The 15442-nt window shown below is 38.4% G+C and overlaps 2 long non-coding RNA genes across 2 annotated transcripts in view; both read left to right on the top strand.

Moving 5' to 3' along the window:
- Positions 1 to 9124: 9124 nt before the first annotated feature.
- Positions 9125 to 15442, top strand: part of LOC106949344 (uncharacterized) — a 20769-nt gene continuing 14451 nt past the window's right edge. Inside the window, exon 1 of the long non-coding RNA XR_001425356.1 lies at positions 9125 to 9136. This is a non-coding gene — a long non-coding RNA (uncharacterized LOC106949344). The remainder of the gene's footprint in view (positions 9137 to 15442) is intronic.
- Positions 14780 to 15419, top strand: LOC106949343 (uncharacterized). Its single transcript, XR_001425355.1, has 2 exons — positions 14780 to 15216; positions 15322 to 15419. It is a non-coding gene; the product is annotated as an uncharacterized LOC106949343 (long non-coding RNA).

The following is a 15442-nucleotide window of genomic DNA, read 5'->3' on the forward strand; positions in this document are numbered from 1 at the left end:
ACGTAAAGGAAAATGTACATTATACTGTCAACATGTTCATTGTTTAAGTGCAGCATAGTAATTAAATTCATAAAACTAAAAATGGAGATATTGTAATAGAATCCTGACAGGGAAGTTCCTTCACACTGAGGCACTAATGAGAGGCCATGTGGAGTTGACAGGAAAGGATCGGTCTTTGATCACAGCTCACTCTGAATACTGGAAACACTGCTTAACGCATCATTTGAGAGGATTTCAATCTCACTATTTGCTGACAGAGTTCTCAAAAAAAGAAGAAAAAGAGACGGACAACGACTAAGGGGAAAGCCTGAGGGAATCATTCTTTTGTCAATATCAGAGAGACACTTAAGCCTATGCTTAACAAAAGCATTAAGTCACTACTCCTGGGTCCATTTGTGGACAACGTTGGAGGATGCAGACGTGTTGAAATGGCTGCTTTGCACTCAGATGAGGGTAACAATGAGGATTAGGAAAAGGAGAGCGTTCTCATTACCTGAAACGAGCCAGGTTTGTCCGAGGTGGGCTCCCTAACTGCTCAATTAATCCTCAGTAGTGTTGACTCTTTTATGTTTTGGAGAAATGTCACACACACACACACACTGCTCCTTTCCAGTCTGTGTAAGAGGAATACTAATGAGGCAGGGTGGCAGGGAGACGGTGAAGTTTCCCTCCAGATGGCATGGTGATATGAGGAGAGCAGGCCTGCATGTGGGCCCGCAGTACCAGAGTGGATAACTGCTAACAGCTCCCTCACATCATGTAATATTTAACAATGTTAGAGGCCATTCCTTCTGTCTGCAGATGAAACGCGTTTCATTTTCTTTGTAAGTAGCAGCAGCTGATATTCCGGGTAAAACAAATTCTCAGTCAGGGTCTGCAGAAACTCGCTTGTCTAGTGAAGCATCATCACATAACCTGAGACCTTGTTTTCACAGCGCCGTGAAAAGGTATTCATACCCCTTGTCGTGTCACTTTGTCATGATGCAACTGAAAATGTCAGTGATTTGTTTAGGTTTTGTGTGATAGACTAACACACAGTAATGCATAATTGTAAAGCGGAAGGAAAGAGGCCAGGTTTTGAAAAGCATTTATCAATCAATCAATCAAATTTTATTTGTATAGCACATTTCAGCAGCAAGGCATTTCAAAGTGCTTTACATCAGTAAACACAAAAAAATAGAGTCATGCAATACTGAATCAACTATCAAAAACATTAAATTTCCTGCCGAAATGTAAAAAAAAAGAGGGGGGACTCTAACCCATACCCCTTTTCAACAACGGGGGGGAGTCTAACCCGCACCCCTTTTCAAACAATGGGGGGGACTCTAACCCATACCCCTTTACAACAACGGTGGGGGGACTCTAACTCGCACCCCTTTACAACAACGGTGGGGGGGACTCTAACCCGCACCCCTGTACAACAACAGGAGGACTCCAACCCGCATCCCTTTACAACAGTGGGTGGGGGGGGAGTTAAGAAAGTTCACAGCAAGCGGTTACCCCAGATGGAAGCGAAATGTCACTTCTTGGAAAGCACATTAAACGTTTGTGGTGGAACATTAACAGTAAAATGTACTACTTGAAACATGGTGGTGGCAGCAACATGAGGTACGGATGTTTCTCTTGAACAGGGAAGTTGGTTGGAACTGATGGGACAAATATGGTAGGAAAAGACTGAAGATTGGGTTCAGCTTTCAGCAGGACAATGACTCTAAATATACAGACAGATCTACATTGAAATGTTTTACATTCACATATTGGAATGACCCAGTAAGCCTCCAGAACGAATAGAGTCAAGAATTTGTGGTATTGAAAATTAATGTTTGTAGATGCTCCACCATCAATCTGAATGATGTCGAATTGTCTTGCGTAGATGAATAGACAATCATTTTTCCGTTTGTAAAATAGTAACTTTAACGCAACGTGGTTCCACAAACTGTTCACCAAAAACCCAGAACACAATTTTCAGCTATTCATTTATTTGTCTTTATGTTTGAGTCATCTTCCTCTCAATTCATAAAAAGTGCACTACTTTTACATTTCTCACTTATGTAAATACACACACACACACAAAAATCCACATATCACCTTTCCTGGAGTGTTTTCTCTGTCCATTGGAAAGAAGCAATGGGACTTTAAAATGTTCTTGTAAATGTAAAATGAGCTTTATGAACAATGTTGGGCAAAAATATTAAGCAGCTGCAGGAAGAAAGATGATTTATTCATCACACCTGACTAAGTCGGTTTTAATCAATAAACTGTGATTTTTCAAAAATGTCTTTATTGGCGTTGTGTTAATTCACACTCAAGCACTGCAGACCAGCATGATGGTAATTTTGTTGGTACAGAGGTGTTCACGCCAGCTGATAATCAGTTAATCAAGTGCACTTGATTTGCAACACCTGGCTGCCATTTAGCCTTTTGATTACTAAATGCTAGGGGGCAATTAGTTGTTTACTCTCAGGTGCTGCATTTTGGCTTATTTATGAGTTACGGGACGTTTGATATTATAATCCACTGAGTATCAACCTACATGTGAGGAAATGCTATCTCTACAGACAAAACCAAGGTGGCTCTGTACCAGAAATGTTTTTACTGGATTTTGAAGCTGCTACTTTTCTAGCTCTCTGTTGCAGGTAGCTGTGCAACGGTGCCAGTAAACGGGAAATTCCAATCAAGAATATATGACGTCATGGTATTATTTTCTTTTAATGTAGCGACTCCTGCTGTTCAAGATGAGAACAGCTCTTACGAGATCTGTAAGTCGCTGTGTTTTAATTGATTCCTTCTGCACATTTCTGTCTTCAACATAACTGCAAAGCTTCAATTCACAGATTATTCTATCCATGCTTGGTTGGAACAGGAATAATATACAGTGTTTAGCACGCAGTGACTTTATCAGCAGAGGAGAATTATTGTGATCCAACAAAATTTAACAATAGTCCATCTGCTTCTCCTTGCCACGAGGCTGCACAGACATTGTGAGCTAGAATCAATACACAAATGTTTACAGCAACACAACAAAGCCCTTGTTTTGTTCACAGTGCTTGCAAGAACGGCTTCTCTGGTATAAAACAGCAAATCAGATAGATAGATGTCTGATAAATTCCTATTCTTATTCCCAGATAAATGTCAAGAAAGCACTCTTTGTTCCTGCTCCCACATACACGATGCAGGAAAACAAAATGCATGCAGCATACAGTAGGAAATGCATGATCTTAAGCTTCATACCTCCTTTGTTGATACACAGGGAGGCTCAAGTGTCAGTAAAACCAGCAGGCTTGTTTTTATGAGGCCCTGAAAATGACAGTTTGTGCATTTTGCAGCACGCTCTTGTCATTAAACACACTATTAGGAACCACATCACATATTTTTCTAACAAAGTTTGATGATGTGTCTGCTTAATGGCCGGACCCAGACACATTGATGAGGGAGAACTAATTGAAACATCCGAAGGGGCGCTGTAAAATGATTTGGTTGGTCAGTGCTACATCCTCAAGGAAGACAGTTTTAGATTTCCTGTTTGCAAAGTAGTAAATTACGGGCCGGGTGTTTGGGTCTTTTTGAATCCTGACAATCGTATTGAGTCCCGATCGTGTGTATTTTATTAACCATGTGTGTGTGTTTTTTTTTTAATAAAATGAGGACTGCATCATGTACTTCTACCAGATTTTTTTATGTAGTAATAATTATGCCACTTATACTAGAACGGTCATAAAAACATACTGAGAAACAGATTCAAAGAGGCTGCGATTAAAAAAAAAAAGCACTGCAGAAAACTCAACCAAAACAGAAATAAACATTTTCTTGCATAGTTTCACAGATGACACCAGTGTGCCAGGTTTAAAGAGAAAAATAACAGATCATCTGTTAAGTGGCATTCTTGGTCAAATTTTTCGGCTACATTCAGCACAGTGAGCCAAAAATCAACGCATTTCCTGCAGATATGTAAAGATTCCACTGAGGAGGACAGAAATATTGGCAGACCTCATACATACATACAAAAAAAAAGATGTTATGTGTTAAAATTAATTCATATTACAATAATCACACTAGAGTAATCACGCACGGATTTATTTTTGTGGGGGGAAAAGTAAAGCTTTTAATTCGAGTACATTTTTTTTTTCAGTGGGCAGAAAAAAGTCACATGGGAAGAAAGAACTGAATCACTGAACTCCTGCTGTTAATACTTTTTAGAAACCCCTAATCGCCCACAGGCCGCCACATTTGCAACTTTAATAAGGTTGAAGCGTATGTTTCTCTTTACACAATGTCTCTCCATTATCCATTCATCAAGCTCTCTTCTCCACAGGTTTTCTGTGGGATTTAGCACTGGGCTGTGGTTTTTGTGCCTACACCATTCCTATGTTGACTTTCCTGTGTTTTGGGTCATTTTCCTCTTCAAAGGCCCAGTGGTAGCCCATTTACAATTCACTACTAAGGCGTAAAATGATTTTTGTGTTCATTTCATAGCAAAAAGCTGTTGCTCTGTTGTGATAAATCTTTGATTGCATCTCCAGATGTGTCGGTCTCTGGTTATTTGCTGTAAGTTAGGACTGTCTTGATTTGTTTTCATCTTCAAGTCTTACACACGTTTGCTTTCAGAGCAAGCTGATACTGTATTGATTTCCTCATCTGTGAAATATTCCCCGCGTTAAAGGCTGTGAAACAAAATCATAACTCTGTACCAAATATCAGTAAAACGTTCTTTTGATGAAACTCTCCACGTTTTTGTACTAACAGCTACCTTTTGAACTTTTTTTTTTTTTTTGGACCACTGCACATTTCTTTAAAATACTACAAGCACGCCAAATGATCATTAGAAGCCTTCTGACATTTTTATGGTGAAGTTGTCCCAGAAACTTTTTCATGAGTTATTTTTGTCATGGAGCTCTGGTGAAGAAGATTATTTTTCAGAGGTTATCCTCCTGTAGGCTTTTTGTAGGTTTACTTTTGCCTTTCTGGAAAGTCTGTAAGCCAAAGGGTCTGCAACTCCAGCCCATGAATGTCACTGTCCTTCAACACACCTGAATCAAAAGGCTGAATTTCCTCGCCGGCATCTCAGCAAGTTTTGCAGAGGTCTGTCTATCAAACATTCATTTGATTCTGGTGCGTTAGAGCGGGGATGTGTCTGAAAGTGGCGTAACAGAGAGTCTTGAGGACTGGAGTTGCAGACCTCTGCTATGAGTACTTATCTGTAGAGGTTTTTGTAGTTTTCTGCAAATACTGCTTTAACTTCACTGTGATCACTGTCATTTCAGACTACAAGCTAAGGTAAACCTTAACCTGAGAAGGCTTTGCTACTTCATCCTTTTGTTTTTTTTCTTGCTTTGTGGTTGTTAACTATTTTAATTTTCAAAATGTCAGGCAGCTGCTTAGAGGAGCCGATGATTGCTGATTGTCTGGATGAGGTCTGAGGATTCAGGATTAACAAAGGTTTGAAATTTGCATCACCTGGCCTTTCCTGACTAATTAACACCTGACACCTTGGTAAATGTTACCTCAGATAGTTTCTACGCAACTGCGGATATGTATTTTTAAGTGGTCATTTTTCCACAGTTGTTTTTAATGTCATAATGTAGGATTCCAATCAAATACAACAGACCCATGCCATTCCAGTAGGCAGCAATTTAGTCAACATTCACAGGAACTTCCTGACTTCAACCAAGCACATTTTCTTTGATACTGGTGGAGGCATAAAAATACATTTACAATGCTAGGTTCATATGAACCAGATGAGATGACATGTGAGGTGAATAATATTTTTTGGGAAAAGGAAAAATCTACTTTGTGTAGAAATAAAGTTTTTTATGAACACTGCAAATCTTACCAAGTACTTTTGGTCTAGTTTTTGGTGCTGATATACTTGAAATAAAACAAAACTAACTTACAAGTAACTCATCTTACATAAATAATTCATTAATATTGATTTTTAAAAAGTACTAGTTCCACTGGGAAAATCATGTCACTTGTAACAAAACGTGTTTTTCCCCCATATTCAGGTGAAATGATGTAACAGTACATTGGGTTCGTATGACAATAAATTCTGCTTGATGATCTGAAAAGTATGTGGAAAAAGCAAAAATGAAATTAATCCAAGAATGAGACTCGAGACAATTTAGCCAAGTTTCAGAAGCACCTCAGAAACTAGTTGAATATGCTAATAGCTGGGAATGTTAGCAAGCTAACTATTAGCTAAACAAGCTACGGAGGATACCTTCTTCAAACCCAGACCTATTGCTGAGACTATCTTAAAACCTATCTTGCCCCTTTAAAGCCTAGTCCAAGTAAAATGTCATTTCAAAGTTGGCGGCATTTTTTTATTTTTATATATGCAATTTTCTGCAAATGTGAACAAACTATGTTAAAATCTTTAAATCAATGGTTTTCCTTTTACGGGCCTCTTTTTTCAAAAATGCATTATAGCTGCCAAGACTTTTTTTCCTCCAAGTTCGTTTATGAATGTTTAAGTATCCAACTTTTGTTAATAATATAATACATGGCTACCTCTGCAGAATAATAGAACTTGGATAAACTGAAGTAGCAAAGTAAAATCTTTAAAAACTCCCATAGAAATCCTGTCACCCTACACAATAGGGTGATAAATACTGTTGTCCTACTGACATTTATAAAAAAAATAGGGACACCGCAGGATTTCATATATTCCCTACAACACATATAACCCCTGGGGTGAGTATGATTGCGGGGGCAAACAGCTTCAGACTGCAGCCACCCGCCTGACACGGGACCCCTGACTCAGTCTGCAAAACAGATTGTGGTCCTGACCTCAGACTCTGTTTTGGTCTCAGCTGTAATCAGGACGTTCCCGATGCACACGCTGTCAAACTGCACACTTCAATATTCTGCTAAGCTCAAAGTGGGGAAAAAGTCGATATGGTGATTCAGTGGGAAAAAGCAGTGATATATTCTTTAAGGTTTTATTAAGAGGCCATTTTAGATCTGGGGGTGTTTGAGTGTAGGGGCTGCTTTTTTTGAATGCACATTTTGGACATTAATTATTTGACATATATTATGTATTCTCAAAGATTTTTTTTTTTTTAAGTTAACTTTTCAAAAGTTAACTTAAACGCAACTCAAGCACTTGTTGCAAAAAAACAAGTGCAGGATAAACTTTACTAAGTTTGACTTTTGGCAAAAGTTATGTCTGCGTGTAGAGAGAGAGAGTAATTTATCATAATCTGCAACTATTGAAATGAAAAGATGTGAAAACTTTACGGCAATAAGAAATGTGGAACAAAACCCTTAAATGAAACAACGAATGGATCATGATTAAAGCTGGAAATATTCAAAATGGTCTGAATTATTTTTGCTCTACAGTTTTTATTATTATTATTTAGTAGAAGGAGGAGTTGTAACAATATCTGCAATAATTTGATCTCCATCTTTTTTTTTTTGCCTGAACTAAACTCATTATACTGTGTGCAGCATATATACATAAAAAAAACAAAGATTCCTTGAAAGCCAGGCTTCATATACGCTGGGGTTGTAGCCTCCTTAAATAACCTCTGTGTCTTTGCAATGTACCATGATGGACTGGCGACCTTTTCAGGGTGAGACCCGTCTATCACCCACTGACCGCTGGAGATGGGCAGCAGTCACCTATCAAACTCCATAATACTCAAGTACAGCGGTTATGGATTTTTTTGTTTTTATTTTCTATCCTCACCTTGTGTCAGTCCTCTGGCCTCACAAATGTGCTTTTCTTTCACTAAATGTGAACAAGGACACCGGCTTACATTTGTTAATACAGCTGCATTAAGGTCTTTGGCTCTAGCCATATTGCGCCTCATCTTGCTGGATTACCCCATCGCCACCTACCCTTTATTGTGCTGATTACTCACCAGCTGTTCTAATTACCCTTTTTAGAGCTGAGTCCCTCTGCCACTTCATGTCAGGGTAAGTCTGTAGTTTTAACTGTGGGCTATTAAGCACGATTCCTCATTTCTGATAAGCAGCCTTTGACATTACACCTACTGCCTGTCGGCTCCCGCTGCTGCTCAGACTTAGCAGGTTTTCCCAGCAGACCTGGAGTCAAAAGCAATCTGTTTCTCCCACTTCTCATCTGCCGCTGGCCACCTCCGTCCTCCTCCGTCCACCCCCTGTGCTTCCTGCTGATCCTCAATTTTCTGTCCCCTTATCAGTGGTTTAGCCAGTATTAGAAGGAACATTCTTGAATTTAATGAGCCTCAGTGGTAATATTAAAAAAGCTTCCATAAACATGGAGGCAGGCTGTCTGTTCCCCTTTTTAAATCTCAGACAGGAACCATGAGAATAAGTGGACCAAGGCCAGCTGATTTACTGCCTAAGTTCAGCATCATTTTACTTTATTTTATTTTTTTTTTTGCCTTTATAGCTTAAGTATGTTTTTTATTTGCTCGGGAGACCTTTACGTTGCTCCAGAAAATGCTACTAAAAAAACTGCAAAAACAGTTTATTTTGTACACCAAGTAGAGTTATTGTCATTTTGTTTAGTTTATTGATTTCAGATAAAAACATATCATCCCATATCCTCTTTTTAATTTCACTTTCTTAAATAATTTAAATCACAGATGAAACATAAACACTGCCAAATTTCCAGTTTCAATATTGCAGTAAAGATTTGCAAAAAAAAAAAACAAGCAATGTTTTAATCCAATGTGACAAAAAAGTACAGAGTTTCCATCTCTGTAGATATTTTTTCATTAATTTATATTTTGGGTTTATTTCACCCAAATTACTTTTGGAGCTAGCCCTACAAACCAGAATACACAAGCTCCTGTTGTTGTACAGTTTATATANAGTGAAAATGGGTGCTCTTGGATTATGGTAGAAAAATTCCCCCATACAGATGATTTCATTTTTGTTGTTTGTATAATCATAAACTAGTCTAGACTTGGCCCTCTTTTTTGAATTGTAATTATTTTCTTGTTTTAATTCCATAAGCCTTATGTATTTGTGGAGGTCTCTAAACTAAATGACATAATTTTCTCTCCAAGCAATATTCAAGAAGCAGAATAGCTGTGGTGTTCAATCTTCAAAAGAAAATGACTCATTAGGATGTAAATCGACTCTCCTTGGATGTAAATTGACTCTTGCTGTTGCTGTTTAACTGTATCATATTGAAATGGAACAATATGTTCTGAATATTACAAAAAAAAAAACTTGTAGTGATGAGTCAGTAATCTGTACTGAACATAAATAGAAATAATTCTGCATTACAAAATGGAAAATGTAGATATGTTTCAGTAAGGCACTACAAAGCTGAGATCTTTGTGTGTGGTGTGTTTAATAAATGATAATTACAGGTATAAGTCATTCTAATAGTCTGTCGGCTGAAATCCGATGGAAATACTGTGATCCTCTGTAATCAATGGCTTGCAGCTTATTGGCGCTCAGAGGAAGCTGGGAACACCTGTTTTCAGTGATAACAGCAGGCAGTGGAAACGATATGGACGCAGCCAAAAGAGCATCAATTCACATTGTAAAACATGACAAGTTGCCTCTAGTTCAGTTAATGCTCAGTCTTTGTACTTTGGCTGGAACGGACAGGGATTCCATATTTCATTGTTACTGTTTTTTTTTGTTTGTTTTTTTATCAATCGTTTTAACACCCAACAGGTTTTTATTTCTTCTTCAAAATAAATGTGACGGAATGTCATTTACCCAAGTGAAAAACTTTCATGCGCTATGCTGCTCTATGACATTGTATTGACATAAATTACCAGCCGTAAAATGATGACTACTGAATGCTGATCCATTTGAATCACACTGTTTTTCTTTCCAGCATGGCATCCATTAGTTGGTGCATTTTTGGCCAATTGTAGTCTGCAATTTTCCTGAAGAGCGGTGGATCCAACACTTTGGAATGACCAACTCAACTGTTGATGAAGTTTGGTGCTGGAGCAGCACTGGGTTTAGTTCTCAGTGTGCCTTGAGTGAGCTCATCATGAATAGTTGACTGCTTGTTACATAATTGCGTGGTCTGACTTCTCTTTAGCACATTGGTCATGTACTCAGTCGCCAGACCTGGACGCTTGCTCAGCATGAGCAGCAAACCCTGTGCGACTCCACTGTCATCGCCTCATTAAAACTTCAGTGTTTGCATGAGCAACCACAGTCATGCATGCTCAGTTAACTGCAACCTTAACCTAAGCTTGTCCATTATAGCTGTTGGTACAAAGTGACATTTAGGCAGAATGCATCCCCTGATCTTTCTCTTGGCATCATTGGCCGGTTTTGTGGCTCTGCAGAGTGTGACTTTCTAGTCATAGACAAGTTCATGACACAGCATCACTAACTTAAAGGAGAGTTAGTAAGCTAAGCAGAAACCTTTCAGTTCAGACTTAGATGATGAGTCAAACCAACTTAAACCATCATCTATTTGGATCATACAAGCTAGACTAGAGTAAAGGTGCATTTGCTGATGTTTTTTTCTTGTACTATTGAAGGTTTACAGAAATTTTAAAGCAGGGGTCTAGACTGAAAGACATCGGTCTGCAGAAAAACTGCAAATGTGCTCAAGAGCTTATCCGATACCATATAGAAAATACTATCTGGAAAAGAAAGTTCGAGATTAATATGACTGGCTCATAAAATTGGCCAAATTTCCTTGATTTTGGTAGATTGACAATTGACTGAGACTAACATGAGAAACCCATCTTATCTACTGGTCTTGTCTACCTTCACAAAGGTCTGAAAATCAGCTGCTGATACCATTCTGACACCTTTTACTCTGATAACAGACCTGCCCACCAGCTCCTGTTAACAATAGTCGCCCACTGTTGCCAATTTAGCAACTTCATTGCTAAATTTAGCAACTTTTCAGACAAATCCTGATTTACCAGAAAACTGCAATCGGTGCACCTCTACAACTGAGGAAATGTTAGCATACCTTTCCTTCCAGCAGCTAGCTTTACTGCCTTTAGGCTGAAATAACTTGAGTGATACATTTCTTGGAGCCATTTACCACTCACTGACATCAGTCTGAGAAGGTTCACTCCCCTCCTCACTTTAGTTTGTTAGATGTTTGAAGGGGTTTCTTGAATGTACAGCTTAGAGACCAGGTGTACTAATAAAGTCTGAAGTCAAACATACATATGTACAGGCTGGTTTGAAAAGAGATACTAAAAGAAAATCTTTTTTTTTTCTTTTATTTTACTTTTCATGAAAATATCTAGAGCCCTGAAGACATGTTAAGAACGTGATAATGTTCAATTAATAGGTATACTTATCTTATTGGGCAAGCATTTATTTGATTTAGTATTTAGTTAGAACAATTCATTTGATTTATGGTTAAATATATGCTAAAACTACTTTTTTTTTTTTGTCATAGATTTCTGTCATGATAATACCCCTTTAAGAACGACGCAGTGCATGATGGGAGTTGAAAGTTCATGACTTGTGATTGTGTGCGGAAAAAGAGATCAATTTAATATTTCTTGAATAGCGACTTTTCCTTCTATCATAAATGCCTAGCACATGTGACACCCGGCTATCTGCTTATTCTCAGATCTTGCTGCTCTGATAGTGACCAGACTTTCTTTCAGCATTTTTTCTGTATCCGCAATGAGCCTATGAGAAAAAAAGAAGAAAAACTAAAAGAGAACAACAATCTTTAGCCCAAATCACGGCAGTGTCAGATGATAATACTGCAGTAGAGTCTCTTTGTTTGGAATAATATGATAGGTAATTTGTGGTAGAATTATAGATATGGATGCACAAGGTGAAAATCGCATATGACCTCTACTATGATTGGAAATTATGCAAGCCTCTGTGGTGATGGCAGTCTATTGCAGATGGGCTTCAGACAAATGTTCTGTCACATCACATAATTGTGGAAGCTTGTATCAGTCCGCCTCAGACAATCACACAATGACAGACTCCACTGGAGGCTAATCTTTTGCCTCTTGAAATGGATCTGTACTCTGATTGTTCACCGCTTACAGCAAACTGCAGTACTATGGTTCCCCAGTATACTGCTAGATAAGGGGTGCCCAAAGTCGGTCCTCAAGGGCCGGCATCCTGCATGTTTTAGTTTTCTCCTGGTTTTACACACCTACATCAAATGATGGCTCATTAGAAGGCCTAAGCAGAACACTGACCTGCTGAGGAGGTTGTTACAACCACTAGGGAGAGAACTAAAACATGCAGGATGCCGGCCCTTGAGGACCGACTTTGGACACCCCTGCACTAGATGATTTTGTTATGGTTCTGCTATTTGATTTATCCATATCTTTACCTCCAAACAGAAGATGAACATGGTGTGGTATTGTGGCTATAACCCTGAGGAGTCTGAGATCTGTTGTCATCACTTACAGAGGAAACAACTACAGCTTACAGGATTCATTCATTCATTTTGAAATGTTTTTATTCATTACGATGTGTTAAAATAAATTTTCAGTGGTGGACACTGGTTTGTTGCACTAACTGCTAACAGTAAAGCACTACTCATAAACATTATTTCGCTACCTATAACGCCATATCTACATGGTATTTAACAGGAGCTAATGCTAAGCTAAATTCAACCATACTGATCCTGCTATGTGTCAATGAAATGTGTTGCAACATTCAACAGGGTCAAATCTTTTATTGCTAATAATCCACTCTTAGCAGATTAGCGAAAGTATGCTCACCAGTGCATATTAAGTTTATTAGCTGCCTATGCAACACTTTAGGGTCTGTTTTATTTAAAGTTTACATTTTTGAGCTTTGCAGAATATGATAATATTATTTCCTCTTCGAAACATACCTGGATTGTTGCCTTGATTATTTCATTCATGTCTGAGAAATCCTTTAATCTCCATGGCAAAATGCCTGGTGAGACCAAGCACCACCTTTGAGGCGCAGCTCTTCAGAGCTGCAGTTTTCAATCCTCTAAGCTTGCCCCTCACAGAGCTGCCCTCCCCCGCACCTCCCCCACTCATCTTCTTCAGACTAGCCAGCAGCAATTAGCAATCACCTGATGGAACTGCTCATCTGCAGAGCTCATTATAGGAGCTATTTCTCAGTGGAATGCAGGTAAAAACATTGTTAAAGTGTTATTAGAGAAGTGGTGTTGTGATGACTTCCTGAAGGTGGAATTTCAGAAAGAGCAGGGATTTTTAAAGAGATAGAGGCCCAATTTCAAGGCATTAAATTACAAAGTTGCATTTCTTTTAAATATTTGTCATTGAAAGCAACAGTAACTTTGGCACAATAGAAGAAAAATAGATAACACTGCTCCTTTAAGTTTAGCTTTCAAATATCTCCTTAAGAATAAATTTGCGGTTGTCCCTTTAATGCACACAGTTTTAAGCCATTTTGTTACACTGGAATTGTTCTTATATCCATCAATTCATCTATTTCCCATACAAAGTAAAGCAGATATTATCTGAAACCTTGCTGCATCACTGCATGTGACCATTCATCAGAGCTATTGTGAAGCTTTTCATGGTATTTTCTAATGTCTAATTTGAACCCCTTTAGCAGTTTCCTGCATATCCTGTATTCAACTCTTTAAAACACGTCTGGATCCACAAAGGTTTGATAGTACCACTCTGTGCTATGGACTGTGTCTTATCTAGTGTTTTGTCAGTCAAGGCTCACTTCCTCTCTGCTTTGGTAAACTGAAGGTGTGAGATATGCAGCAGATAAAAACTGTAACAAACTGCAGAGCTGAAGCTGTCCTTAATAAGAAGACAGGTATATTGCAGTTATTTATGAGCCAGAGGGAGGCTGCTGTGACAGCTCAGAAAGGCTGATCTGCGAAAGATAGTCTTTGCTCGCGGATTTTGCTTGGTCCCTTAAGAGTTCCTTTGAATCCTGTTATTAAGTACAAATGGAAATACTTAAAACTCCCCATTAGGTGTGAGGTTGGAGAGGCAGTGATGTCAGCAGCAGCTTTTAATGGTGCCAGCAGAACAAGGCGTGTTTCCCAACAGTTGCCATGATTTATTGCCTGGGTCTGCTAACAGCTCCGGATGGATCTAATGGAGATGTGACTGTCAACAGGCGCCAAGGTACAGATGCTGATAATTATTTTATGGCTGCAAATGTAGTAATGCACTCATATGCAATGACAAACACTGGTTGCTTGCATATTTACTTTGATTCAATCATAACTGCTGTCACATAGCAATTCAAATGCTAATAATTCTGAAATGTTCAGGTAAAAGTGCCTATCCTTGGTATTAATGGATACTGCGAGACTAGCTATGATTTATTTATTTATTTTTTTTTGCCCATATGTGATCTATATCTCACTTTTTCAGGTCAGATATAGGTCTGAATGGCCCAATTCCAATCTTTTCACCTTTCAAAAAATCTTATTTGTGCCTCTTCAACAAGTGACTCTAATTCGGATATGCATCCAATAGTTTTTAAAGCGTCTGCAGTCTGAACGGTCGTGTAGTATTTTATCTGACTCATGCTTCATAATTTTGCACCAGAAAAAGTCAGATGCTGTGAATCCACCCTTAAACAATGGCTAAATATTCTAATGAAATTATGAAAGAAGTTTCAGAGAGGCACATCACATCATAATCCCATCATTCTTGGTTTTGACTACACATCCAAACAGACTTCTCTACATAAGCTATCTTCACTAAAGGCCATTGCTATGAGAGGTGGATGGACCGATCCAAAACATTAGTAATATCAATAGCAAATCAATATCGTATCAATACTAGCATGATAATTAAAAAGTATCAGTACCATTATCACTGATACTGGCCATATACTTATTTGTCACTGGATGAATATCAACATATGCATACTGATCGCACACCTTTAGTACTGACTTGTGTAACTGGGTCTATATTAATAGTTGTATATTTCCACAAAATGTGTTCTTTCATGTATTTGTTTGCTTCTATTTGACTGTTGTTGTGTTCTTCTGTGTCTACTATAAGGGGTTCGGTCCTCCAACTCCGCCTTATTTTCTTCTTCTTTTGTTCAGGGTCCTCCAGGACTATTATAAATATTATTAATTTCCTCTTCCCTTTTGTTGTTCGTTCCACTGGGGAGAGGCAAGTTTTATAATCTATTGTAATCCTTTCATTTATAGAGTTCAAATGTTTATTTTTCCTTCTGTATTAATGATAAGTGTTTGGATATTTTTATTTGAGTTGTTATTACACCTTTATATAATTTGTGCATGCTAACTATTATTTTGTATAGATCGGGTTGGAGAACTGGAGCACATGCTAGGTGCTAATGCTAATATCTCCCGATTGACAGGTACGTTAGCGTGGGCCCTTTTGTTGTTCGTTCCACTGGGGAGAGATCGGGTTGGAGAACTGGAGCACATGCTAGGTGCTAATGCTAATATCTCCCGATTGACAGAATAAATAAACGGAGACCGCCTCCAAACCCAGACTTGATGTCTTGTGGTTTGTCTGATCACCACACCAAACACAACGCAGAACTCCACCGGTCACACTTATCGTATAAAAACATATGTTTT

The sequence above is a fragment of the Poecilia latipinna genome, unplaced genomic scaffold, assembly GCF_001443285.1.
Source record: "Poecilia latipinna isolate Pla-1442-1.1 unplaced genomic scaffold, P_latipinna-1.0 Scaffold337, whole genome shotgun sequence".
NCBI classification, from domain to species: Eukaryota; Metazoa; Chordata; class Actinopteri; order Cyprinodontiformes; family Poeciliidae; genus Poecilia; species Poecilia latipinna.